This window comes from Rhinolophus sinicus, chromosome 17 (genome assembly GCF_057876585.1).
Source record: "Rhinolophus sinicus isolate RSI-liver-muscle chromosome 17, RSI-T2T, whole genome shotgun sequence".
NCBI lineage: Eukaryota > Metazoa > Chordata > Mammalia > Chiroptera > Rhinolophidae > Rhinolophus > Rhinolophus sinicus.
The window spans coordinates 25,947,178-25,974,236 of record NC_142517.1 but is presented as its reverse complement, the minus strand read 5'-3'; the positions used below and the strand labels follow the sequence as shown (position 1 = coordinate 25,974,236).

Sequence of the window (27,059 nt, the reverse complement as noted above, 5' to 3'; positions counted from 1 at the left end):
GGCTGTTCCAGGAAAGACTAGGTTTAGGCTCTCTACTTAGACCTTTGTTTTCCAAATTGTGGTGACTTTACCTTCTAGGTCTTTTGAAGGAGTGTCAGGATAAAAAGGGGACTATTCTTAGAAGGCCAGTTTTGCTCAAGGATTTTGTGGGACTCTTGTTATGAAGTTGGGGGTACCATTTCACTTTTTAAAGATAAAAGTATTCAAAGGATTTGAGCACGGGAGTTAGGCGGTTAGCGGGAGTTAGGCAGTTAGCGTTGCACATTTTGAAGCTCACTATTGTCAGTGCTGAGAATGGAAGAGGGTGAGGTAGGACCGTGACACTAGCTAGCTTTTAGGATGTCATTTAAAAGGTTACGGTGTAAAGACTGAGCTGTGAGGGGACAGAGGGGAGATATCCAGGAGGGAGAATCGGGGGTGGTGGGGGGTGGGGGGTGGTGTAGGAGAATGGAGGTGTCCGTAGTGACAAGGTGCCTGGCTTGGGCCAGTAGGTGGTCGGTGATGCCACCGATTCATGGCACTGAAACCAGGAGGAGGGACAACATGTAGGCAGGTACATGAACCATTTCTTTCTATTTTCTGTATTCTGATGCTTTCACATTGGGGCCTTAGCCTGGGGACTGCCCCTCCCAGATTTACCTGAATCCTACAGATAGATAAACAACTCACGTGTGATTGCAATTTTCACATATAAAAACTAACCCATCCAGATTCCTTACCCCCAACTACCTCCTTTATCAGTCTTTCATATATAGGTCACTATTCATCTACCCTAATCACCCAAATGCTAGATACCAGACAACTAGGTAGATACCAGACAACTAGGGACAGCACCTAAGCTGCAGAGCCTGCTAAAATGACTTAAACTGGTCAACCCTAAGCCTGCTCACTCTGTCTCACCGGATCCTCCCTCCAGACACCACCATAAAGGCTCTTGCCTGCCGTTCACCCCCACCCACACCTCATCCCTCTACTTCCTGGTGCTTTGCTTTTCCTCCTTGTGTGGCCCACCCCCCTGCGTGGCAGTGCTTCCTGTTTCTGGAAAACTGAGAGTATACAGAACTTATTCCTTCATGACAGTCATATGCGGGTCTATTCTTACATACATACTGGGATTTTAAAACAAATCCCAGCTACCCTTAAAACAGTGGGGACAGTGGAGAATTTGGTTTTATATTAGTTGAGTTTGAAGTATCTGAGGTACTGGAATATCTGGATGGAGATGTCAGACATAAGGATTTGGAGTTTTAGGGAAGATATCTCAGTATTTCCTTCCTGTTCTGCCTTTAGGGTTATTGTGGGAAATAGGTGAGATTATGTAGGAGAAGGGGCTTTGAAAATTATGAAGTCCTATGTCAATAAAAAGCATTCTTATTTTATCACTTTCTTTTAGAGTCGAGGGCTAGATACTGTTGAAATACCTGCACCTCAGTGAGAAAAAGTGATCCCCTTGTTTGCCAATATTTATTCAGACAGGAACTTTTATAGGAGTTTCCTGGCCGAATGTTGCTGCCTTCACACTGGCTTGGGTTTGATTTGAAAAGTGCAGCCTGTCCTAACAACAGAAGAGGTGAATTTTAGAAGTGACCATCTTCCTTTGTTTTGATCCCGAGATAGTATTAATAACTGGAGATGTAAAATAAGAATAAACTAAACATGATTTAGCATAAACTCAAAATTTGTATTTCCTTTCTTGGAAATTCTTTTCCTCCTCTTTCTCCTTCAAAACATTGTTTCTTTTAGTATACTCTTTGGAATTAGTACTTTTAGATTTGTTAAATTCATTTCAAGTGAGTCTCAGATTGGGGACTAAAGAGCTCTGGGCCCCAGAGATCACAAATAGAGAGTGGGACCATGTAACCCCACCTCCCGTGTCCCTTCATCTTACTGTAGCTTTGTGTTTGTCCCCTTCTGTGTTACAAAGTGCTGCTTCTGTGATTACGCCTATCTGTTAATATCATTGACTCTTCGTTTCAATGACTCTGGTTTTTCTTTGAAATTCAAAACAAAAAGCTTATAATCCAGCAATGGAAACCAATTCAGGATGGTGACTTTAAGTTAATTTTCTTTTCTGGGCCTGATGACAATCAGGGATTAGGCAGGCTCTCTGATAAACAACATGCCAATCGATGGTCAGGTGGGACTGGCCAACAAACAAAGAAAAGAAAAATCACTCAATTTAATAGACCTTATTACCTGACTGCCACTTATTCCTTCATTCTTCACTCATATATTTATTTATTTATTCAGCAAATACTTACTGAGCATGTGCACCATGCCAAGTTCTGTTGTAAATATTGAGGAAATACAATGATGAGCAAAACTAGCATGAGTTCTGCTCTCATGGAGCTTATGTGCTACCAGCAGCATGTTCGCTGGTCTAATGAAATGGTAATGCAGAATCGAATAATTTTGAGCAGTTCAATATTAATTTCAAGGGCGGTACATTATAATGCCAGGGCATTCTAGAGGATGAATGCCATCAGACACACAGACATTTTATTATCGATTGCTGATAACAAATTACCTCCAAATGAATAACCATTTATTACCTTTCACAGTTTCTCTGAGTCAGGAATTCAAGAATTTCTTGGCTGGGTGGCTCTGGCTTGGGGTGTCTTATGAGTATGCAGTCAGATATTAGCTGAGACTGCAGTCATTTGATGGTGTGACCGGGGTTAGAGGATCCATTTTCAAGGTGGCTCACTCGTGTGGTTCTCAAGTTGTTGCTGGTGGGAAACCTGTTCCTCTTGATGTGGTCATTTCCACAGGGCTGCTTGAGTCTCCTTATGACGTGGTGATTGGTTGACCCCAGCGTGGAATGATCCGAGAAACCAAATTGGAAGCCGCAAGCCCTTTATGATCTCTCTTTGGACATTGCACTTATGCTATCCTCTGTAGACTGCCTGATTCAATATGCGGGGAGACTATGCAAACACATCAATATCAGGAGTCAAGGCTGTCTGACCACTTGGCAGGTGGGCTCTCTTGGAGGTTGGTTTCCACAGGTATGGTTTCAGCATGAAGTTCAAGTATATATATAACACGAAATACAAATAACAGTGCCTAAACAAAATAATATTTCATTTTTCTACATGTAAAAATCCTAAGGATAGGCAGTCCAGGACTGGTGTGGCAACTCTGTGCCCTTCTGGGTTTTAGGTTTCTAGCTTTCTGTTCTGTCATTGTCAGGACTTTTGTAATTATTAAACTGTGTAGTGTAAGGGAGAAGGACAGGGGTATAAGGAAAAGAGCTAGGTTCCTTGTTCAAGGAACCCTTGTGATGATAAGACGGCAGCTATAGTTCTAGCCATCAAATCTACATTCAGACAGCAGGAAGGATTAAGAACAACAGAGTACCTGTTCACTGAATCAGTCCTCTTTTGAAATACTTTTCAGAGAAATTAATTCATGAACTTGCACTTATATCACCTTGGCCATAATTTAGTCACATGGCCACTCGTATGTGCAAAGGAGACTGGGAAATATTTTTAAGTGAGACACATGGACCCAGTTACTTGTATAAATAATGAGCAGTATCTGCCAGAGGTTTTAAAAAAATCTCATGTTCTTTTGCTTCGTGTATAGTCTCCCCCCATATTGAATCAGGCAGTCTACAGAGTGACAATAAGTGGCACTGTAATGTCCAAAGATAGATCATAAAGGGCCTTGTGGCTTCCAATTTGGTTTCTCGGATCATTCCACTCGGGATCACCCAATCACCCAATCATAAGGAAACTCAAGCAGCCATGTGGAAATGACCACATCAAGAGGAACTGAGGTTTCCCACCAGCAACAACTTGAGAACCACACGAGTGGGCCACTTTAAAAGTGGACTACTAACCCCACCTTGTTTTCAATAAGAAACAGAACCTGCAAATGTGTGTTTCTGATAAAATGGGCCATTATTTTTACGAAAACACAAAACAAAATTAAGCCAAAATATATATTAGGTTGGTACAAAAGTAATTGGGTTTTTACAATTGTTTTTAACCTTTTACACCGCAGTTACTTTTGCACCAACCTAATATTTCCCTGGATGAGATGATATCTAGGGTCCCAGTGTTAGAGAATCACTTTACCAGGAGAATTTGTTTTCCTTATATGCCTATAGAAATTCAAATAATATAGATTAAGTTCCTGTATATGAACAGCTCTCCATGTGATTTTTCTGCTACTGTCCAGTTAAGTGCCTGACATTATCTAAAATGGACAGAGAGTATGCGCGCATTCTGCTGTGTATTTTGTAATTGGATTAGCTAATTATCATAGCGCTTTTTTTTTTTTGGTTGTTGTTGTTGTTGTTGCTTGTTTGCCTAAGGCCTTATCTCCCTGAACCAGAAAATAGGAAGTTTGGTCTTAGTTCTACATTTAGTTCCAATTCCTGCTTATTTCAATAGCCTACCCATTAATTTAAAGTTCTGAAGAGATGAGGGAAAAGGCAAAATTCTCTACTAGATAGGTGAGCATGGAAAACAGTTAATTAGAACAAATAGTTCATTAAAAGGGCTTTTAGATCAGTGATTGTTAAACTATATTGTCATAAAACAAAATTTGGTGAGCAAAATCAAGGTTAGGTAGTAAAAATATGGTTAATGGAGGTTCCTGCAACACCCACTACACAAACTGTAGACCAGTCTAACTTCGTGGAGGGATATTCCATGAAAAAAAAATTTTTTGTGTCTGTTTCCACTTGAATGTAGATCATGAACAAAGGAACACTTGTTCTAAAAGGTGCAATAATATTAATTGGGAAAATCCAACTGAACATAGTTGGATGATTTGTTGACATTCTGGTCTGTTGTCTGCTGTGTAGTTGTCGCTAGTGTGTTTGATGGAGGTCAGTATGTATGAGTACTGCTTGAAGAGCCTGGGCTTGTGTCCCACAAAGAGCCCTGGACCTGCTGGTCCTCTGCCCCCTGGTGCACGGACGTCTCTCCTGGTTTTAGGGGAGATTCCTGTGATCCTTGATTATAAAATGCAGTTAACCTCTGGGTGCCACAGGACTGTTCTCCTGAATATCACTTCACTATAGAAGTCTTGAGGATGCCATTTATTTATTCATTTGTCTTTTTAAAATTGGCTATTGGTAGAGAGCTTAGAAATTTCTGCCAAGTGGAGCCCCTTCGGTTTCTTTCAATGAAAGTGATGCTGGAGGCAACACAGAAGAGTACAGTTTACTGAGTAAAAAAAAAAATTGTTTTGGTTTTTGCTTTTTGCTTTCATTGTGCCAAAGAAGGTATTGATTTTTTTTAATCCAAAGTAACATCTGGGTCTTGGGAAGTAGTTCAGTGTGGATGCTGGAAACCTGTTCACTATTTCTTCGTTCTGTGACCTGGGGAAGTGACTTAGCTTATTTATGCCTCAGCTGTAATATAGAGATAATACTAGCACTACTCATAGGATTGCTACATGACTCTAAACATGCCAAGCACTGTGAATAGTGCATTGTGAGGGCATATTAGGTGTTCAATAAACTTCAACTGTTCTTTTTATTATTGTATTGATGCTTTTGCTTTTCTTGTAACTGGAAAAATTTGCACTTGATCTATTTTTTTCATATGTCACTCTTCAGCAGCTGGTGAGTCTTGCAATTAGGGGTTTCACTAAGCTTTTTGGCTGATCTAAACAGGATTAACTTCTCGCCTTGTGTTTAATAACTTTTCTGCCAGGAGAGCAGTTAGGTTTTTTTGAGGGGTTAGTGTGAATTTTCAATTGGCAGGACTTAGGTACTCGAAACTTGTTTTGATGAGGGCTCCCTCCCCCTATTTTGACTAGAAAATGGATCAAGCATAGCTAGGGAATTTTGGGGTTTATTATACAGATGGAAATACAAGGCACTATAATATTTATGACCATTTAAGTCTAAGAAAAGATTTATAAAGACAAGTTATAGGAAACACTGAGTTGAATTCTAAAGATTTTGATGTTATAAAAATGATAAATGTCAGGGTCAGTGAAATACTCTAAAAGGTGTTTGTTTTTGTAGTTTATTTTTAGATTGAAATAGCAGTTTTAAAAATGTACTCCAGGCACTGCACCTGCTGTAGAGCCGGAATTAGCTGTAGAAAGCTAAGTTCATTCTAAATGCAGAGCTGGGATGGTCGCATTTCAATACCTAACTTGCACTCTCCCTCTCTTGAGCCAGCTTAATATTCAGTTATATTTAGAAGCCTGGAGAGCTCCAACTCTTAGGGGATTTAGAAACATTTTGTGAAATTAGCAAAGTATCTGCTACCAGGTGTTACTTTATGAGTTTATTTGTGGAAATTTTCTTTGAGACATTTAGGAAGAAATGTTAGAGACCGCACTAAAAGAGCTGTAGAGTGATATTCTCCCCAGGCGATTCTGAAATACGGCCTCTAGATAAAGAATGGGAGCTCCCGGAGACTTAATCTCTAGTCCTAATGATTTAATTACACAATCATGGAGATTTTGGATGAACGGTCCAATAATTTATTGTGCTGGGGTGACAAAAAATGAGTTTCCATGTAATGTTTAGAGATCTTACATAAAACATGCCCTTTTGAAGAGAAACAGCCCATCTGTTTAAATTATGCCAGCAGGCAGCATTGAACATGAGGAACAGATACTTCCCTGGGACCAGGGGCTGTTGTATCACCACAAAAGTCTCCTCATTACGGTCTTGCTCTATGCCAGCTCTCAGCCAGGGTGGTGTTTGTAAAGGTGATTCCTGATCAAGGGTCACTCTCTGCTTAAAATCTTTCAGTGGCTCCCACGACCCTCAAAGGAAGTCCAAGCTGTTATGCATCCTTCCCCTGCAGTTCTTATTTTTATTCCCCCCATCATTTTATTACCCAGACATCTTAGACATGATCATGTCGAGGGACCAAGGATGGCCAGGCTTCACAAGTGACGAGCTAGGAGCACAGACAACCCTCATGCCCACCTCTGGTCTCCTTGGCGCTCCCTGCCATCTGCTTCATCTCTTTCCCTGAACACTGTCTCTCTCTGCTTTCGTGTGCTCGGAAATGACTACTCCACAACTCCCCGGTTTAGATCACTTTCCTGTAAGTGATCAGCAGTGATGGAGACTAGTTTCTCAGGCCCTATTGCAGATTCCTGGGAATGTGAATCTGATGGACTCTGCAGCGTTCCCTTGAGCCTGGGGGATGGTCCCATGGGTAATACTGGCTATGAAAGCAGGCTGCCATTTTTAAGGTGGAAGTGTTTTGCATGTTACCAGACGAAAACACGGAGAACTCTTTCAGATTTTCAGCCTTTGGTCTCTGTACACCTCTTCCTCCCAGTTACTCTCAGATATCTTCAAATAGACTTGGGCTTTTGTCTTTGATACTAAGGACTGATTGCCATCTACCTGGTTTATTTATGAGAAGCTTAATGCAACCAAGTATTTACCTGTCCGACCAAGTGTATATCTTGTGGATTTTTCCATTCATTCATTTGTTTAAAAATTTTATTATCAGAATTCTTTAAGGTGCTATACTATAGACATGTATGGAATGTAATCATATGTAGTTTAAAGTTTATTTTATTTTTTGAGGAATATAATGTTACATGTTTAAGCTGCATTTACTTGCTTGTCCAGGGTTATAATCCTTCATTCATTACTGTTTCCCCCCAGATCTTGTTCTAATATTATGGCAGGCAGCGAAACCCTTTAATCATTTGCCTGTACAGATGCCTATGATTTAGTCAGAAGTTTTACTCATTCTAGTTATGTGCGGGAGAATAGACATGTTGGAAAAGAAGAAATTTTCCAACAGCAATGTTGCACCACATTATGAGTTTGGCATTAATTAAATAACAAGAGATAGATTTGGTTCTATCTGGGAAGCTGAAGGCTTCAAGCTTATAAACGTGGCAGCATGCCCATTCATTTCTGGAGTTGGAGGTGGCTCAAAGTTTAAGACTTCACAAGTAAACAGTCGCATACACAGAGAAAAGTCAGAAAAATCATAGCCTACGTTCAAAACGAAGTCACAGCCGGCTGCTACAGGAAAAGAAGGATGAGTTTTGATGGTGAAGTCAGCTGTTCAGCATGTCCAAAGCATAGGTAGCAGAGTCCAGCAGAAATGGAGTTTTGCCTCTCTTTTCTGTCAGGCTTACCCTGAACTCTTTGTGGGAACTGGTAGCGGTAGAGGACCTGTGCAAGGTTGGAGGTACAGCATTGTATTTGTAAAGTTCAATAATGAGAGCTATTGAAGGGATTATACCACTAGAGTATTTCTTAGGGTGATAGTGGATGAAAACTGGGAGACCCCTACACAGAGACCTGTAGGTGAACCTATTTGGTAAATATTTGAAACCACATTCTACAATAGTGAGGGAGGGAGCGTAATGGAGCTTGTGTTCTTTAAGTTGAATCCCTAAAAGAAAAGAAAAAAGAGAGAGAAAAAAAAGAGCTGTGCCGTGATAACCGATGGTATATAAGTAAGGAGCAGAAAGCAGAACCCACTAACAACTTCCATCAGAGATGGGCTAAAACTCAGAATGATCTTGACTGTCAAGCTTCAATTTGAGAACCAGTTTAGAATTCTTAACTGCGGAGCCCCTTGTCTCCTCTGTGCCCTGGTTAGCGGCTCAGGGATGTCAGGGGAGCTTTTCCTGAGACGATGGTATGTTAATTTCATAAAAGCCCTGTAAAGAGCCCAATTTGAATACATTTTGAGACGGAATGTTATCTCTGCAGTTGGTGATTTGAAATTACTTTGAATCCACTGAATAAACATACGCAAGGAGGTGAAGGGTTCTTTGGTTATGCAAATGTGTTATTGATGTATGCTAATGATGGCAAAGGTAATCTCCTGTCTTCAATATTAACTATAGGTCTGTCCTGTCCTTTATGGAGAGGTGTAAGAGTTAATTAGTATGATTTCTGTTTGAGAAAATACATGTGATAAGATGTGGGACTGTTTACAAAACACATATTCTTTTTTGTTTTGCATATCTATGAGGATGTATTGGCTGGCAGGTAACAAAACCCTAAACAAAACTGATTTTAAGGAAAAAAAGGGGACCTTAGTACAGACAACTGAGCAGCTCAGGAATAGGTGTGGCTGCAGGCGAACCTTTATCCAGGCCTCAGGGATGTGCTCAGGTCCCAGCTCTCCAGGTCTTGGCTGTGCATCCTAGGTCCTGGCCTCATTCTCAGCCAGGCTCTCCCCTCGAAGCCCCAAGCAGCCTTCCAAGAACGTTTGGACTACAGGCTTCCTTGCTCTTAACCGATGGAGAAAACAGTCCGTGGCCCCAACTTCTCAGCAAGAGTCGTGAGGGTCACTCTGATGGGAATGCTTAAGTCACTGCCCATTCTTGAAGCAACCTTTAATCTTTAGCATCTTACTGCCCGCCTATCCACAGCCTTATCTCGCTATTTTGGTGCCTCATGAGACCTGTACTGTGCATCTTCCACACGTTCTCCACTGGGATGGACACTGTAGGTGCCGTGAGAGCAGGAATCAGGTTTTCTGCTTTGTTTCAAACTCCCCGTAAACGAGGCATCTCATGGAGCGTGGGGTCTTAACTCGGGTCCCCAGGCCCATAGAGAGTGAAGCAATGGCCAGATTTAAGGCTCTGCTGTTTGGCGCGGGTCCCTGGAGCTGCCTTGGGGTTTGCCAGGGCTGCTGGACGTCAAGCTGACGCTACGAAACGGATTTCCATAGCAGAAGACTACAGTGCTAATTGAATGCAGGTGATATTCCTGTTTGAAGGAAAAAGTAATATTAACTTTGAATCTAGTCCTTAATGACAGTGACATTTTGCTCATCTTAATGACTTTTCTCATCTTGTGTTGGATCAGGTCCCAACAGGCTTTTCCAGTAACGTTGGCCTGGTCAAATTCATACACAGCTTTCCCCTACTCTCTTTTTATATCATGTTGTATCCAGGGGTTGGTTGGCCAAAATTGAAGGTCTCGTCTCTTCTGGACTGGACGAGGTCAGAGGTCCACCAGTTAATGGACCTCTGACCTAAGGCTCATGAGTCCTCTACCGTTTTAGTTTTTTACATTCAAGTATATTTTACAAAATTCAGACCACACAGTTAGCTCAAAAAGTCCTAGACCTTAATTATGTTGGAAGAAAAAGTTACTTGGTTTTGTTATGACAATTAAAGGTAAAATTTAAGTTGTTCTATGGATAACCTATTAAACTAAAGTTAGACAAATCACTTAGGACAATCTATCACTGGTAAATGTTTCTTTTTTCCCCAATTTTCAGGTTGTCACGGACTGATAGTTTTGTACAATACCATAAAAAAAATCAATTACTAATAAAAACCAACACATAATAAAAGATAAGCCCCAAATTTTTATTAGATTTAACTATCAAGTTAATCTGTCCAATGTAATAAATGTTCCTATTTTCTTTTTCAGTTTCTATACTTATTTTGCATCCACTACAACTGGCATGGGGCCTGGGATTACACTTTGAGATACCAAATCTAATTATTTAGTTGAAGTTGAAAAAGTTAAATCATACCTAGAAGCTCCCATTTAAAAACTTTCCTGGAATTGTGTCTTGATTTGCACTTGTTATATTGATATTGTTGCCTAACAACAACTTCCTTTTTTCTAACTGTGCCTCAATCAGGTGAATCCTATCCAAGGGGAGTCTGTGCATCTGCTTTGTCCGGGGGAATCTTGATCAGATTGGGTACTCCAAGTTCCTCTGAGTGGTTGGTGTAATAGAGACACGTGACCCCGATTCTGGCCAATGAGATGTGAGGGAAATGAGGGCACTACTGAGAAAGTTTTCTTTTCCTTTAAAAAGAAAAACAACTGGAATGACACTAGGATATGATGCCTGGAGCTGCTGCAGTTATCTGGCAAGCTATTGGTTTAGGAAGAAACTTGGACTTCTAATGAATTCTTGAACTGCTAAATAAACTAAGCATGTTACTACCTTTCAAACTGCTTATGGGAAATAAAAAACCCTCTTTATTATTTAAGCAGTTTGTAGTTGGTCTTTCTCTTACTTGCAGCCTAACACATCTAAACAGTAATTTGGGAGTCGTTCAATGCATGTATTCTAATGAGTTCAATTTTTAAGGAAAAGCAGTAATTGATCAGATGTGTAAAAAGCAATTTCCCCTGCAGTGTTCTACCTCAAGGCATGACTTTCCATCAGGTGGCAGCTCCTAGACTTGCAGGCAAAAAGCCTACAAAGAACAAATGGATCTTTGTAGGATTTGCTTCGCAAACCAAATATTTAAGCAGCAGTACATATCAAAAAACAAAAAAACAAAACAAAACAAAACAAACAAAAACAAAAAAGCAAGGCGTACTGCAGCTATAGACTGCTTTTGTTTTGAGATATAGGGCATTTCTAACCTTTGGGGTAGGACAGGTTAAAAATCAAATCTGAATCTTTTGTTTTGAGTGTTGAAAGTGCACTAAGTGCTCGTGTATAATTATCTCAGCAGGCTATAGTATTTGGAAGCTCTGCCTGAAGGGTCAAACATTCTTTTTTCACCCCCTGGCACTCTTCTCCTAGCTTTTAAAGTTTACTGAGATACCCAGATGGAGGAAAATAGAAGCTGCAGGGCTTAAGAAATACTTACTGGTGTAAAAAGAAAGATTACTAAGCATTTTGGGAGTTGGAGTGTTTGAGAAGTGGATGGGAAGGAAAAAGGAGATGGAAGCCAAGTGGGGCCATGTCAGTTAAGCTGGCAATAGAGCTGGAAAATCTTAATTTTAAAATATTACATAAACGGTACTTTATGAGTCTGACATTATTATGTATCAGGTATTGTTGCAAGCATTTTTCTTGTATTAATTCATTTAATCCTGAGTGAAGCAGATGCTATTATCATGCTCTGTTACAGTTGATGGAAGTGAGTACAGAGAAGTTATTAACTTGCCAGAGGTCCACAGCTACCATAGTTCATGCTCTTATCATTGAACTATATTCTCTCCATATGGAATATTTCAACTGTACAGACAAGTACAGAGAATAGTATAAGAATCAGCCAGGCATCCAACACTCCACTCTACATTTAAAGAGATACACTACAGACATAGTTGGTCCCTGAACAACTCTCTGTGCCGCCCTTCCCCCCCCCTCCCCCCCCTATTCTGTGATTTTCTTTCGCCTGGGACATGAGGTTTGGTTCAGTGTTTGGTAGAGGAGTTTTGTCTACTTCCTCATATCTCCTGGGCTCTGCTTACTTCAGCAGCGGATCTAAAAGCTGTTGGGAGCAGTTTTCTTCAGCCTCCGTTCTGGAGCCCAGAGCCACACTTCAGCTCTGCATCTTGGACAATGAGCCTCCCTCTGGCCCCCTCTTATAGGGTGGATCTTTTTAGTCTTCACTTAGTTCTCATTTCCCTGCAAATGCTCAGCAACGCCCCCGCTGCCCACTGTTGGTCCTAGTGACCTGCTTCTCACCACTGTGAGCCTTATGGGAAAACGAGAGGGATGATGCCACTACTAGCCTTGTGATTGGGAGTTGAGGGGAAAGCATCTCATCTTGTTCAGGGCTACTACCTTGGATGGTGCTTTTTCGCCAGTCATCAGTAGGTGGCGCAATTGAGCACTGCATTTCGTCTGCTTACAGGGCAGGGCACCATATTAGCACAACACACTGTGTTTCTTCGTTGGAGTGATAATGGCCAGCCTCTGATTTACTGTACATCCCTCTTTTGGTTGTAAACATCCTATTAACCTGAGATCTTTGGATTCCAAGAAATTAGTTTCGGAAGGATACATGAAATTTGCTAACAGTTAAATTAAATCGATCTTGAAATGCAAGTGTTCTTATTTACCCTAGGGCGATAATCAGTAAGTAGAGTTATAGGTCTGCTTTAGGCTTCGTTATTGATACTGTTAGACCAACTCAAAAGAATTTGGAGAAGACATGGCTTTTAGCCTAAACCCTCTAAATGTATGTTTACCTTAAATAAATAATAAAAAAGGTGGAATCAAGAATGCATCAGCATGGAGTCTTCTATTATAATTTATCTTTTGATTTATTCATCAAGTGTTTATTTATTGAGTGTTCACTGGCAGGTATATAGCAGGAATAAAAACAGATGAAAATTTTTAACCTCGTGGAATTTATATTCTAGTGAGAGAGACAGACAATAAATAAAACAAGTAAGAATATGAGATTTAAAATATATAGCCTCCTAGGGCATTTACATTTTTGGAATATAGATATATTTGAGAAGGTGGGCATCTGAACAGTAGGCAACTCTTTGTACCTCTACCATTGGGAGCTTTAGACCACTCTTTACCCTCCAGGGTGACCCTTTTCAAGTTCTTCCAGATTTCCTGCCCCTTCTTCTCTCCAGCCCCACCAGTAGAACTGACTACTGTCCCAAGGGAGATACTTAGGAGTTCTTCACACTCAAGGAGGGGAAAATGCTGAGTATAGAAATATTTATGGTAGCCCGTTGCCATTGTTAGCAAAATTAGAAGTGAAAGTGATTTTTTTTTTCCAGGAAAGAATTTTGATGTATGTGTGTCTAACGGTGATATGGCTAGGTCAGCCTAGGAATCTGGCAAGTTGGAAATGAGCTTTTTATTATTATCAAAAATCCCAATGGGAATTACTTCCCTAATGTGATTGCCCTGAACCATGAACATCCATAATATTAATATGAGAGATCATGTGAAGACTGTCCTCTTTAGTTCACCAATGAAAGACTCATGAATCAAATAAAATTTTTAAGACTCTTTCACACTCTCTCTTTCCCTCTCTCCCCCACCCCCCACTTCCATTTTAATTAAACTGCACTGGGATTTTTTGTTTTGTTGTTGTTGTTGGGTAAGATCCTCCTTTAAGCAGCGCCCTTAAAATTCTTTTGTAATTGAGCACTACAAAGTGTCTACGTGGGCATGGCTTTATAGAGACAGAGTTAATTGACTTAGGCCTAACCATCTCAGAGTACGGAAGATAAAGGCAGAAAATTGTATTTTAAAAACTGCATTTTAGGGGCCGGCCTGGTGGCTCAGGCGGTTAGAGCTCCATGCTCCTAACTCCAAAGGCTGCCAGTTTGTATTCCCACATGGGCCAGTGGGCTCTCAACCACAAGGTTGCCAGTTCAATTTCTTGAGTCCCGCAAGGGATGGTGGGCAGCGCCCCTGCAACTAAGATTGAACATGGCACCACCTTGAGCTGAGCTGCCGCTGAGCTGCCGCTGAGCTGCCGCTGAGCTGCCGGATGGTTCAGCTGGTTGGAGTGCGTCCTCCCAATTACAAGGTTGCCAGTTCAACTGCTGCAAGGAATGGTGGGCTGTGCCCCCTGCAACTAGCAACGACAATTGGACCTGGAGCTGAGCTGCGCCCTCCACAACTAAGATTGAAAGGACAACAACTTGACTTGAAAAACAAGTCCTGGAAGTACACACTGTTCCCCAATAAAGTCTTGTTCCCCTTCCCCAATAAAATCTTTTAAAAAAATGCATTTTAGACAGGAAAATATTTAATCTTCAGTGATAAACTGCTCCAGTGATAGGCTGATTTGTTCATGGATATGATGAAGGCTCTAGAAGGTAATAGACACTTGATTCAGTTGTCTGAATAGTTCCAAATTCTGGATTAAAGCATCGTAATTGATTTAAAGAAGACATGGCTTTTTGTGGTGATAGAGATATAGGAAGCACTGTGTGCTAATGGGTTGTATAGGGCACTTTCTGATTACAAATTTACCTGGGTTAATGGGGGTTCCACTTATAGCTTTTTGGTAGCTGGAATATTTCTGCCACTGAGAATAGCGTTTCCAACACAATAAGTACCATTTGCTGATATCCACCATCTGACAGATCTGATGGTCACTGTGAAACTACTACTTTAGATGAGTCAAGCTGGCCAGAGGGATTTAACCTTGGATCCCCACATTTCAAGGACAGAAGGAATGGTACATTGGTTGGAAATATAATTTCAGTTAAATGAACCTTGTTTATTTTTACATTCCTGAGTTGAATACTTCAAAACAGAGTCCTTTTGGTCACTTGTTCACCTAGGATGGACTTGTTTAAATGGCCAATAGTGGTAATTTTTTGCTAAATGATGACAGATGCTTTTGCATTATTCATCAAGGGTTTCTCCTATCATTAGAATCACACTGCTTCCACAGTGTTGCAAATGTTTTCTGAGATTGCAAGAAGATGTGGGCCTCGTAGGTGCTTTCTTATCTTTCAGATCAGGATTGTGGGAATAAACTGTGATGATGGAATGGCCCTTGTTCTGCTACAAGAAAAGAATTTCTGATTACAGTACTTACCAGCAACTGGAGTGCTGAATCAGTTGCAAAAATTTAAAATAGCGTGCAGACTGGGACATAATTGTCCTGTGAATAGGTCTTTAGGGAAGCAGCCTTATGGGAGGAGGGCATCTGTGTGTTACGTGCTGTTGAGTCAGCTCTGACTCCTGGTGACCCTAAGAATGAGTGATGTCCACAGTGTCCTGCCCTCAGCAGCCCTGCTTAGCTCCTGTGGACTCCTGCCTATGGCTTCTTTTATGGAGTCAATCCATCTCATATTTGGTCTTCCTCTTTTCCTGCTGCCTTCTATTTTCCCCAGCATTGTCTTTTCTAAAGAACCCTGGCTTCTCATGATGTGCCTGAAGTAGGACAGCTTTAGTTTTGTCATTTTTGCCTCCTGGGATGTTGCAGGCTTCATTTGCTCTAGGACCCACTTGTTCATCTTGCTGGTAGTCCAGGTATCCACAGAGTTCTCATCTAACACCGTATTTCAAGTGAATCATTTTTTACCTATTAACTTTATTCACTGTCCAACTTTTGCATCTGTACATAATTGGGAATATGAGGGTGTGCATGAGCTTAGCCTTGGTCTCTAATGACACATCTTTGCTCCTGGTGATCTTTCCTAATTCCTCCATTGCTACACTTCCAAGTCTCAGTCTTCTTTTGAGTTCTTGGCTGTGGTTTCCCTTTGAACTGATGACTGAACCAAAGTAAGGAAAATCTTTAACAGTTTCAACGTGTTCATTGTTTATGTTAAAGTTGAGTATTTATTTTGTAGTCATGATTTTTGTCTTCTTGATGTTCAGGTATAGTCTTGCTTCGGCACTTTCCTCACTTTCATCATAAGTTGTTTCAAATCATTGCTACGTTCTGCCACTAAGATGGTGTCATCTGCATATCTTGTTATTGGTATTTCTTCCACCTGTTTTCATTCCTTCCTCTGAGACTGGCCCATTTTTTTCATATGGTGTGTTCTGTGTACAGATTAAACAAAGAGGGAAATTAAATGATGATAGGGAGATAAAATGATGAGAGCCTACGAGGTTGACAATTAAGTTTGCAAACTTGTTGCAGGGATTATTCTTTATGAATTTGTACCAACTGGACAAACAGTTAACCAAGTTTGCTACTTGGAAGTGCTGAAAAGGCTGCATGAAAAAGTTGGACGACCTGAACTTTTTGCCAGCAATTCATGGCCCTTGCATCACGACAGTGCACCAGCTCACAAAGCACTGTCTGTGAGGGAGTTTTTAGCCAGTAAACAAATAACTGCATTGGAACACCCTCCCTACTCGCCTGATCTGGCACCCAGTGACTTCTTTCTTTACCTGAAGATAAAGGAAATATTGAAAGAAAGACATTTTGATGACATTCAGGACATCAAGGGTAATATGATGACAGCTCTGATGGCCATTTCAGAAAGAGTTCTAAAATTGCTTTGAGGTGTGGACTAGGTGCTGGCGTCAGGTGCATAGCTTCCCAAGGGGAGTACTTTGAAGTGATCATAGTGGTATTCAAGGTATGTATCACTTTTTCTAGGATGAGTTCGCGAACATAATTGTCAGACCTTGTATGTGTTCATCCTGTACTGAATGTTGTGGAGTAGGGCACAGAGAACAGGCATCCTGGGAAGGCTGTGCATGTCCTCAGTGTTGACTTGTACTTTTGCCAGAGTGTTTTCTTTTGAATTGAAGTCCTAGTGCTTTAAATACATGCATCATGTTTACCCACAGCATACCCTGAATTTGGCACCAACCCTAGCACTGTAGGGGGCTGGTACAATCACGTATATGCAAGAGTTCCATCCCAATATTAAGGCTTGAAATTTCTTGTTTGTTGGGTATCTATTCTAGATCTACTACTGTGCTTTTGTGAATTTACCAAAATTACTGGAATTGTTTCCTATACTATGATTTGCCCTGACTCTAAGTCAGGCAAATATGGACCAGTGTAATTTTTAATAATACATTTGGATCAGAATTCTAGGGTTAGATAAATAACTTTAAGATACAAGACAGATATTCTTCCCGTACAAATTAATAATTAGAAGAAGTTTTTGTGGGAAGTGATAAAGAATATTTTAAATTCTAAAGATTTCCTCTATCATATTAAAGCATTTGTCTTTTGAATTTCAAAAAATTTTTAAAATTCTTTTTCTATATGGGCCAAAAGCATATTAGAGAGATAAAAACAAGTTTTTTTAAAATTTTATTTTAAATGTATGCGTTAAATGCAAAAAAAATAAAAAGAAAATCAAAGAAGAGAATAAAGAAAAATATGAACCACCTGTGACCCTGTAATCTAGAAACAACTATAGTTGACATTTTGGTATAAAGCCTTCTAGTCTTTTCTCCTCTTCCCTTGTATATTGTATATTTGTACAATATACAAATGTAATGTTAGGGCGTCACCTTTTTGTGAGTCACTACAGTGCAGGAGTCAGAAGAAAACAAAAGCAGATGGCAGCTATCAAAAGAGTGGGTGAAGCACCAGAAAAACAGAAAAGGCCTATAATAACGCTGCCTCATCTATAACATGGGGAAATCTCAGGGACAGTCCAAAGACCTTCTTTAGGAAGTTGACCTATATTGAACTTGGAGTTCTGGGAAAATAAAATATTTTGATTGGATAAGTTCTCCAGGCAGCTGGGTGACTCTACTATACTCCGACAGGTCTAATAAAACAGTTTCAAACCCTGTTCTTCATTATCAGCAGAAGTGACACATTGATTGCCATTTATATTTTTTCACCATTTGTATTGATTCTTAGTCAACTCTTAGTTTTGAATACTAAAGAATCACTATTCCTGAGATAAACGCAAATCAGTCCCGAGCTTTAATTCATAAAATACTCTAATTTTTTTTTTTTTTTCATGGCAGCAGACAAGTATTGGGCATCTCTTTTTGATCTGTTCATCTGCAACTACAAATTCATTAATCCAACGAATGCAAATGTATGGATCACTAGTCTGTGCCAGGTACTATTCGAGGCACAGGAAATTATGGCTGAATAAAAACACTTCTGTCCTCATAGGACTTACGTTTTAGTGGTCTGTGACAGAGAAAAAGAAGTAAATAGCTATTAATATTAGGCAACTAGGAGGCCTCTTTAGATTGGGTGATTAGGACCTACCTCTCTGGGTTACTTAAACCTGAATTCAAGGAGTCAGCCATGTAGAAATCGGGGCGGGGGTAAGGGAAGCATTCTAAGGAGAAAAAACAGTGAGTGCAAAGTGTACTGGGGAACTGCATGGAGCCCAGGGACTTACCAGAAAGAGGAGCAGGAAAAACAGGCTAGAGTGAGATCACGTAGACCTATAGTGAGAAATTTAGGATACTTCCTGTGGGAGGCTGTTGGTTTGTTTTGAAAAGTCTAATTGACCTTTAAAAAGTATATTAGCCGTGACATGGAAAATCATTTGTGGGGGGAATCAGGGAGGCCAGCTGGAATGCTCAGACACCCAGGAGAGAGATGATGGTGGGGTCACCGTACGGATGGGGAGAAATGGTGGATTTGGGCTGTGCTTTAGATGAAGAATCAAGGCTTCGTGAAGGATGGAGAAAGGAAACAATGATGACTTCTTGGTTTGGGGCTTAACTGATTAGGGGATGGTGAGTTCATTTACTGAGATGGAGAGGCTGGGGGAGGAGCAGATTTAGGATTTGTGTGATATTTATGATTCTTATTAGATATCCCAGCTGTGTCATCTGGCAGTTGTACATACGAGCCTGAAACTGAAGATGGAGGATGGTGCTGGTAATTTACATTTGAAGTCGTCTGTTTGTGGACTGGAATTCATACCCTAGGATTAGGCCACATCGCTCAGGGTGGCATAGAAACTCAAGTTCCTTCAACATTTGGAAGCCATTTTATTGTCCTGCCGTAGAATTTTTGATGATTCAGAATCTGGTGACAATACCTTGAGCTGCTACTCAGGAAGAAGGAAAGAAACTGTTTGTTGAAAGTCTAATGTGTGTTGAGCACTGAGCAAGACATTTTTTACACTTTATCTCATTGAGTCTTCACCATGATTCTTGTGTTTAACATGTGAGGAGACTGGCTCAGAGTCAGCTAAGTAGGCCGGTGACATTGTGACGAAGCAGTGAATCCAGGATTTGAATGCAGGCCTTTCGGCTTCCCTTTTGTTGCATCATGTTTGCCGTTGGCAGAGTTTCAAAGGTGTGGAAATATTTTCTTTTTGCTTACTCTTGCAAATTATGAGTAATTTTATAGTAAATATAACATCTCCATTTATATTTTTAAAAAGATTTTTCAAAATAGTACTTGCTCATGGCAAAGACAAGAAAATTCCTTAGCAATATAGAAGCTTTCTACGTGGGACTTTAAGTACCCTAGTCTCTTTCTCTGTAAGTACCGTTCCCTTCCCACAAGTTCCACAACATTTCCATTAATGTATATATATTAAAAAACTCAAAATTATGCTATAAATATTGTTTTGTATCTTTTTTATTCACTTGATGTATCTTAGGCAGCTTTCCATTTTGGTAAATTGAGATCTATGATGTTCTTTTTAATGACAACATAATATTTCATGTTATGGTTAAGCCATCATTTATTTGATTAGGCCTCATGGATATTTATATTATTTCTAGTTTTTTTTAAACAGTCACAAACAAGGTGGCAGGTATTCAGCTATGTATTTCTATCTCTACCTCCTTGTTTCATTGAGCCAGTATCCATACAGGATAAATCCCTGGCATTATGATTGCATGCTCAAAATGCATGGTTATTTTAAATTTAGAAAAATATTGCTAAAGTGATTGAAATAATGTCACCCAATTTGTAATCTTATTATCAGTTCTTTAATTTCATCCACAATGTCTTTTTTTAACATTAGAATTTGTGTTTATCAGGTGATATTTTATTCTGACTTTAAGCTTTTAACCATGAGTTGATTAAGCGTTTTCTTCTATATGTTTTTTTTTCTTCATTTCTTCTGTGAATTGTCCGTTCATATCCTTTTGCCTATTTTTAATTGGGTTATTTGTTCTTTTTCTTATTTACTTGCTGGAACCATTTATAGCCTGGATATTAATCCTTTATCTGATCTATATCTTTGTGAAGATTTTCTCCTAGTCTGTTGCTTATTTTGAATTTTGTTTATGGTCCATATATATATATATATATATATATTTAAAATTATAATTCATTTCCATTAGGACTTCTTTCCTTTGCCTTCAATATAGGAAGTATGAAATCCTTACTCTGGAAAAGATTCTAGGAGGACAGATTTAGTTATATGGCATTGCGTATGTGTTTAAAATTGTGTAGACTATGGTGCTGAAATATATGTCCTGCATTTCGCTGACCTACTAGTGTCATGTATGACTCTCCCAGTGTCCTGTGTTTCTGATATTTTATGGCTGTCAGATGTTTGTCACCTTTCCATCACCTCCTACTTTCTGTCCTGGACGACAACTCCTTGCTGGCTCTCTTCTTCAGTATCACAAGTTTTACTTCCAGTTGCCCCTTCTTGTTCCTGCTACTGTTGTGTTTAATATTTTCTACTCTCTCAATCCATCCCTAACTCTCCCCCTGCCCTCCATAATATTTTTTCTGTTCCTTATCAATTTCTGTATGCTTCCCATGATGTACTTGAAATACCCCAGCAATCATAGGGTAATCACGTGCAGGCCTCAGCTCTGTTTCTTTTTACAGTGGATGCCCTGTACTGCTGAAGAAGTGTGTGAATATTTGTGTACATGGGCACGTGCGTCGGTTAGTATAATTATTCCTGAGTGCAGAGAGACTCAAGAAATCTTGTATCCAGATAGTTATGGTTTAATGCTGGCCTTTTTTCTGTGATTGACTATTTGACTATTTAGAAAACTTTACAGCACATCTGCTGTGATTATATATGCAAACTTTGCTTAAAAGGAATTTTCTGCTTTTTATCTTCCATTTTTAGATGTTTCTACTTTAATGAAAAAATGATTTTAAGATCTAGTGCAGTGATTTGGCATAGCAATTCCAATCAAAACGCCACAAATAAGCTGTGATGAATGTTCAGTTGCTTAGTGATGTTGATGTGGTAGTAAATTTTTTTTGAAAAGGGAAGGTTATGATATTAGAACCAGGATTTGGATGAGGACAAACGATTTTTGAAAAATAAACCTGAGGGGATTCTCCCAGGCATTTTCCTTACCACATGGAGCTCTATTTTTGTTTTTTAGCATGGATTCTTTTTTCCACAAAAACACCTGCTACATAAATAAGGTGCCTGCTTTTTAAATGCCACACAACTTGATTTCCAACTGGCTATAGCTGGAAGGTGCCAGGTCTGCTTCACCTCAGCAGGTGGTCTCTGAAAGCTTCAGCCCCTGGGAGACCTTCAGGCTTGAGAACAACAAAGACCTGTGGGGGAGAGGCACTTTTTTATTTTCTAGAGAAAATATGATCTCTTCCTCTATTTTCTTTCGACTCTTAGATGGACAGCTTTAAAGGTACGTAGAAGTAGAACCTGTTTGGACAAAATTAGGACAGTTTGCAGGAAATCAGTTAAGCTTTCTTGGCTTTTCTTTCTCTCTCTCTTTTTTTGACAAAAAAGGATCAACTTCATAAACCAATAGTTGGTGAAGGAAATAAGGGTTCAAGTGTAAGAACTGGGAACTGCTGGGGCACATGAATTTGTTGCAGTACAGAATAGACTTTCTCTTTTAAAACGCAATTAAATGCAGGAGGTAGGTAGAAAGTGGGCACAGCGACTTTGGGAAATGAATGAGATGATAACAACCTCAACAAATGCTTGTTCTGTGTTAGTGTGTGTAGCATCCTGTGTAAGTACCCTGTCGAGGTAGGCAGGTGCCTTGCTTTTCAAAGAGGTGACTCTGGATGCAGTGTGGGTGCGATCAGATAAAAAAGGCCGATTGGTCATTAGGACTCAAAACTAAGAAAGCACCTCTGTTCTATTTAGCAGTTATGTTAGAACAGATTTGAAGTCAGGAGGTATTCAGCAGCCTCCAAGGGGACAAGAGGTTATGGAGAAACAATCGGTAATGATTATTTGAACATCAGCATTTGTATCTTTTAACCCTTGCTTTAACTGGGGTATTTCATATTTTATCAGTAGGAGGGAGACCTTGTGCTAATGTCCTAATATGCCACTTAGTGGTAGGTCTTCTTTTGTTTAAGTGACTGAGTTAAGGTCCAATGCTGTGCCTGGGAAACTGGTTGGCTCCCACTGACCACATACTAAGCAGGTAAAGTGTAATGGTGCTCAGCTATGGTTTCCAAACTTAAATATGCCTCAAAATTACTTGGGAGGGCTTTTAAAATGCAGCTGCTGAAGAAACAAGGGTATCTGAAGATGTGGTCTAGGAGTCTATTTTAAAGTAAGCCGAGATTGGGGACCATTTGCTGCCTCAGGATAAGTTAGATTTATCCAAGGACTATATTCAACTTCTACCTCTTAACAGCCAGGTACACTTCCATTTTGACCCAACCATCAACCAAATAATAAGCTAGCACTTTGAAATTAGTGTGGTCTGGTAAAGTTGCTATTCTTTTTAACATGCCCAGTAGAAGTACTTTTGTCCTCTGATATGACAGTTCTTATAGAACTAAGAGAAAAGATTTTCCCGGCTTTAGGGAAGGGTAAGCCTGACTCATATGGCCGAATCAAATTGCCCTTGTTACCCAAGAAACAACCAAGAAAATTAGGAGTGAGCAATAAGTGAAACTGGCTTCCTAGTTAGTAAGAATAAATGTTAAGGCATAATTTTTTAATGTGGGGAACCGAGTATTTGTAATTTGTTTAAAATCATCATTGCTGCCATTTATACACTCTGTGAGGAGAAAACGATGTACATAGACCTAGAATAAGAACAATTTAAAAAATTGAATCAAGTGCTCTTATTATGATCTTCAAGGGTCAGGCTCAAATTCCATCTTCTCTGGAATTCACTTGATCTGTGCCCCTACCTGCCTCCCTCCCCCAATTCCTTATTGTCCTTAATTTTTGCACCCCACCCCTTATGATCACTGTGATACATAAAACTTCCAAAAGCTAGACCTAATATATTATAGACTTCTAGTATTAGGTATAAAGGGTCCTAGGAACCATCAAATGTGATTCTTTATTTTTATAGATCAGAAAATTGGAGTCAAGGCTGTTCAGAATACTTAACCAGTGATCATTTAGTTCTGGCCTCTATAGACAGGATCTGAAGGCAGACATTACAAGTGGTGAAATGGAGAGAATTGCCCTGGGATTCAGGGCACCTACTTTCTAACCTGGCTCTGCCGTTTACCAGCTTTATGACCTCAGCCAAGTTCTTTACCTCTCTGAGGAGTCTGTTTTGTCAGCTCTACGATGAGAGGAAATTAATTATTTTACCAACTTCACAGAGATCTTTAGAGGAATAAGTCACATTGTATATGTCAACAGTCTTAACTCTGGATGCACAGTTGGATTCCCTGGGAAGAGTAAACAAACAAACCAACAAACAAAACAAATGTTGTCTAATCCGACCCCACCCTAAGAGGTGCTGATTTAATTGCTCTGTGGTGGGGCTTCGAGGTAAACATCTTTGAAAAGATCCCCAAGTGATTTTAACATACAGCCAGGATGGAGAACCATGAAAGAACCTTGTTGGGTGGCAATGTTCTCGATAGATAAAGGCCAGTATTAGTGTGACTTGAGAACTTTTGCCTTAAATGTCATATCACTGAATAAATGATGGAACCGGGTCTGTGGTCTTTTAAAATACACACACACGACATGAATTTTATTATTTAAAAATATTTTTATTTTATTAAAGTATAGTTGACATACAATATTAGATTAGTTTCAGGTGTACAACATAGTGATTTGACATTTATAGACCATACGATGTAATCACTACTCTGTCTAGTAACCATCTGTCACTGTGCAAAGTTATTATGATATTATTGGCTATATTCCCTGTGCTGTACACTACACCACTGTGGCTTATTTATTTTATAACTGGAAGTCTGTACCCCCTATTCCCTGTTACCTTTTCCACCCATCCCCCACCTCTGCCTCTCTGGCAACCATTAGTTTGTTCTGTTTCTATGAGTCTGTTTTTGATTTGTGTTGTTTGTTTTATGTTAAATATGTTTTTTAAAACAAACTATATTGTGGAATTTCTGATCTTATATTGAAGTAGAAAAAACTTTACATATTATAATAGATGAGACTAAATTTGAATTTAAAATTAATTCATATCTCCCTCCCCAATGGAATAACAATAATAAAACCAGCAAAAGTATATTGTTATGAATTCTTATTTGTATTTCATTTATTTCCTAGGGCTAACAATTATGGAACAGAAACAATTGTTGAACATAACATAGGTCTCATTAAAAAAGAAAGTATTATGTGGAAGGCTTTAGTAAAAGAAAAAAAAGAGGCTCTTACATTTTAAAAATTACTGATTAATTCCTTTCACCATTTCTTTGACCTAAATTCCCCAGGTATATTCATCAGTGTTGCAAGCATATTGACATATGCATATAGGTTTCCAAACAAATTCCAAAATGGTACTGCTAACCAATTAGTTTCTAAGGCCTTTCGAGTAGTCTTATCTTCTGTACAGGAGTGATTTAAGCAATGAAATAGAAAATCAGCGAACTCTAGATCGTTTGGCTTTCACTGGAAAGAATCATGACTTAAAAAGAGTGGAGCATTCCATTGTTGTTTGTAAGCACATTTATTTATATGCCCATATTATTTGACTTCAAAGCCAGGCTGCTGGTAAGGAAAAGCTTTTCAAGTAAAGCCATTTCCTGTGAAGAGCAATTATATTTTATATAGAGATGATTTTACAGGTCCATGTCTGTAGTAAGATATCTAGATATTAATCAGTATTTTTTTTTCTTTAAAGTTATTCTAAAAGGCTTTTGGACAATCTGGAATTTTGTCTTCTCGAAAGATAAAATAACATTTATGAAAGCTAGATCAGCTGTTTTAGAGACTCATAGAACTTAGAGGAAAATGCATGTTTAGGTGGAAGAAAGTGGGCTATTCAGTGATACTGAGTGACCTGCTGAAGTTCACAAAGCCAGCTGGTGACAGAGCTGGACCCAGAACTCTTTTTGCTCCCCCTCCTGGCCTCGAACCTGTGGACTGACTCTCATCCAGCTCATTGCCTAGCAACAAGATGTCTCAGTACTCACTTCCTGTGTTCCAGGTCCCTAATATGTTTTGGTTTGTGCTGAGAATTAAACATACATTTTACTTCTTCTCTGGTGACTTAGGAAGACTTCCTTTTCTTCCTTTGAGAAAAATGTTACCTGCATTATTTGCCTCTTCTTTCCCAGTTGTTTCCAGAAGCTAATCTCTTTCAGTCATTACTCAGATTTACTCTAATCCGCGGAAGATGGAAGAAATCAATTCACTTTTTTTTCATGTACTTCTCTGCTGAAAAGATTCTTTTGCAGATGATGTGGCTTTTGCTTTGCCGGCTAAAGCACAGTTTGGTGATCAGTGTTCAAGAATAGACGGGTTCACAAAAGAGCGCAAGTGATATTTTTGTATGGCCTTACACAGGCATGGTCGTGACCGTATCTGTGAGAAACTATCTCAAGGTGACCTTTAGAGCAGAGAATGAGCAGGGCACCAGGTGTCCTTATTACTATTGGAGATGATTTTGGTTCTTGGCCTTTTAAAGAATAGAGCAATATGCAGGAAACATGCAGTTATACACACACACACACACACACACACACACACAAGCATGTAAATATACATACACAAATACTTATACATGTATACGTGCTTGTGCATACTTCTGTTTACTTTCTGTGTTTGTTTCCCTTCCTTCTCATTTTTATTGATTGAGTTTTAATTTTGCACCTGTATACTGACAGAGGTCACTCCCTTCCGTATTCTTTCCACTAGATTCTCTCCCAACCCTATAGATAACATTTTCATTGTTTTCTGGGTTATCCTTCTTGGGTTTCTGTTTGTAATCATAAACAGATTATTTGTATATTTATAAAACTTCCCATCATTTTCTTACATAAAAGGCAGCCTAACATATAGTATGTGCTTATTTGCACTTTGCTTTTTTCACTTATAGCTCTAATTTTATTAATAACTCTTGAAAGTTATTCCATATTAGTTCATAGAGATCTTATTTTTTTAAAATTAAAGTTTATCGGGGTGACAATTGTTAATAAAGTTACATGGCTTTCAGGTCATAGAGATCTTCTTTATTATCTTTTAGTTACATAGAGTTCATTGTATGTATGTATATATTATTTTATTCAGCCAGTATCTTATGTAGGATCATTTTTACCCTAAGTGGAAATGGAAGAATTTAATGTGATGTGCGGGGGGGGGGGGGGGGGGGGAGAAGACAAAAAAGCAAGTGAACACAGTCATCATATGAACCTCAAAAACATGTGGTGTGAAAGAAACCCAGACACATAAGACTGTATAATGTATGATTTTTATTTATATGAAATACCTAGAAAAGGCTCATCCCTAGAGACAAAAAGTAGGTTATTCATTGTCTACGGCTGTGGGTGAAAATGGGGAATGACTGCAAATGGACATGCGGTTTCTTCTTGGGGTGATGCAAATGTGCTAAAATTAGATCATCACACAACCCTACACATACTAATGTCATTGCACTGTTCATTTAAAACAAGGGAATTTTAATATATGTAAAGTATCCCTCAATAAAGCTGTTATAAAAATCAGCATCAGGTGGCATGGATGATATTCCTAACAGAATGGGATTATCTCTGATTCAAACATGGTTGAAAGAATTAAACCCTCTTAGATATCATATATACAGAGTGGAAATGTTGGGAATCTCCCCGCGAATGATATATATTTTGTATTAAAATACTTCATAGCAGATGTGTATTTTTTTTTTTTTTAC

The 27,059-nt window shown here is 39.2% G+C and overlaps 1 protein-coding gene across 1 annotated transcript in view; it reads left to right on the top strand.

The window, feature by feature from the left end:
• Nucleotides 1-27,059, top strand: part of PLCH1 (phospholipase C eta 1) — a 185,646-nt gene that overhangs the window by 70,977 nt on the left and 87,610 nt on the right. The window lies entirely within an intron of this gene.